Below are 2,706 nucleotides of genomic sequence, written 5' to 3'. Positions count from 1 at the left end.
ACTCAATATAACTGCGAGTTTTTGGAACAAAGAGCAAAGAACAAACCTGATAAAGCCGGAGAGTTGATAAATAATCAATTGAAACAGCAATGTAACACCTTTGGGCACGATACACAACTGCAATTTATGCATATCATATTGATATGCACCCTTATTATGTAGCCTTTTTAATCAAAGCTCAAGTTTCAACTAATACTCTAATCTTTGGAAAAGAATATAGTTGGCTCAAAATTCATTAAAAACCCTTATGATGATTTATAAAACCAACCGGCCAACATATTTATCCATTGTGGATTATGATCCACAAGTCCATGCAACATCCTAATAAACAAAATTTCCTTAAAACCCCCTTGGTGAAAGTTCTACAAACATTTATTTAATGGTTTAATAGCATGATTATTTGTCTAGTTAGACATGTTGCAGCCTTGGCATCATTCTTGTTGGAGTTTGATTCCTTTTTCTCTCTGCCTTCTTTATGTTATCTCTGCTTTTCTTGAAATTCCACCGAAAGGAAAGCTCCACAGAAACTCCAACAATTCATGAATAAGACTCACCAAGAAAAGCATTAATGTGAACAATTATAATCAAAACCAAAGAAAGCTTTAACCAGAAAACCATTAAAGCCATGTACATTAGTCCACCAAGCTTGTGCCATTCGTGATATCATAGGCAACCAAGCAATCTTTCAGACCAACCCCATTGCTGCTCGGCTTTTGCTGAGTTTTCTTCCTACTTCGCAATGCCTTTAACGATGCCGTTATTGTGCCTTGGCTCCCAAATTCAAGGCTTTAGTTTCCTTTATGATTAAAGGATAAGCACTTGGCATGCCTTCCCTCATTCTCTCCATTTAGTCAAAACAACTATCTGACTTTTCCTTTTATTAATCCACAAAGTCACACATGCATAATTCCATGTGTTTATGTGATTAACGTTGCTGCTTCTTTCCTACTTTCGACTTGCTTCTGGAACCCTTTTACTTTGCACACCTACCACTCCGATCAATTTGGTCTTCAATCTTTACTTGTTGCCAACTCAATTATATGAGCCAATTAATCACAACATACCACCCCTCTTCTTCGATAGTTGACTTGCGCCGCTGACAATTGCGTGGCCTGGAGCGTTCGGGTGTACGCGACCTTTTGATATGGACGCGGTCACGGTTTCTGTACCTGATTCTTTTACGATTCCAGTCTCTTTCTCGTTCTCAGAGGGTTCCCGTTTTTTAAGGAGAGGCCCAAGTTGATTCTGGTGTTTTCACCATAGTATTAAACATGATCACAGTACCCAGAAGAAAACCAACAAACATTAATCAAAGAATTATAGTGCCTAGAATCAAAATATAATCAACGACAATAGTAATTAAAAGAATTGAATTTAGGGTGAGCTAATACATGGTTGGAACTTTACAATTAGCAAGAACCCTAAATTACAATATGCATACATGTATCTGAACAAGAACTTGGCTATGAATTCAACCGAAATGCATTTGTTAGAAAGAAAGAAATAACTCTCACCTTTGGGTAGGTAAGCCTTGACGTTATGGACAATGACGCAATGATCAAGCACCATCACATTGGGGGACAATTTCAGAACTCAAGAAACAACGCTGGCCGGCATCTTCATTGGGTAGACTTGGATGGGCATGCCTGACAAAGCCATGGAACCGTGAATAAGGAAATATCTTCTACTCAATGGGGACCTTATGTTCTCACTAGAATAGGGCTAGTTTTCAGAAAATAGAACGTATTCTTCTTGAGTAGGGACAAATCCTCTTATAGATGTAAACCCTAACTGTTTCCTCCTATCACGAAAGCAGTTTGGCAACCATCACATCCAAAAAAATTCCAACGTGAGGGCTATCCACTTACTGGTATGTCATCCTTATTGTCCTACTTTCAACGGATATGGTTTAATCAATTATTGACTCCAACTGATTTCAAGTTTAACGTCACTTGACCTTAAGATGATAAGTTAAAGTCCAATTAGGTTCCAACAGTATTGTCAACTAATAATTAAGTATAGAGGAAAATAGGGGATCTCCGAAGGATCATCTCCTTATTAGGTTGCAAATCACATACTTGATCAAATATTTTAGAAAGAAGCCTTGGGCAAAACCTCAGATATATTGAACAATTGTTGCTTGACCCAAAACAGTAAAATAATTGTTTAGATGGTCCTCGTGTGCATCTAAACAAAAATTGATAAAACGTTCGCGGGCGTGGTTCACTTATGCTTTTATACAGATTTGTTTAGATGGTCCTGGTGTTCCATGAGGGATTTCTCTATTAATTTTGGATTTTTGTGGGAATAATATTTGGATACTCACGGGAGAATACCTGATATACTAACTTTTGTATGTGGCCCAATGAAATAAATTCATGTGTCAATTAAAATTCTTGAAAAAAATTAACCGAGCACTTGATAACCAACACTCAGTTTCCATCAATCCATAACCAAACACTAACCTTCTTCCTCACAAAAGCACCAGATCATGTCGGCTCCATTCTTATGTCATATCTTCAACAACCCTTGTAAATCTAACTATGCTGGTAGATTAAAAAGACAACACGGTGGATGGTGGGTGGGATGTTCTTGCCTTCATGGTTTATACTTTCATGTTAGATTCAGATATCACAATAATAGAGGTGTCATGAATTCAAGCGAGGGGCATTGGCTGGTGGTAGTGAGAGAGGAAATTAGAGGGCA

General features: G+C 37.7%; 1 long non-coding RNA gene across 1 annotated transcript; it reads right to left on the bottom strand.

Moving 5' to 3' along the window:
* Positions 1-231: 231 nt before the first annotated feature.
* LOC114824367 (uncharacterized) lies at positions 232-1,745 on the bottom strand. Its single transcript, XR_003772643.2, has 2 exons — positions 1,515-1,745; positions 232-1,245 (listed from the first exon to the last, which is right to left on the bottom strand). It is a non-coding gene; the product is annotated as an uncharacterized lncRNA (long non-coding RNA).
* Between the last annotated feature and the right edge of the window lie 961 nt (positions 1,746-2,706).

The sequence above is a fragment of the Malus domestica genome, chromosome 04 (assembly GCF_042453785.1).
Source record: "Malus domestica chromosome 04, GDT2T_hap1".
NCBI lineage: Eukaryota > Viridiplantae > Streptophyta > Magnoliopsida > Rosales > Rosaceae > Malus > Malus domestica.
This window is presented reverse-complemented; position numbering and strand designations above follow the sequence as displayed.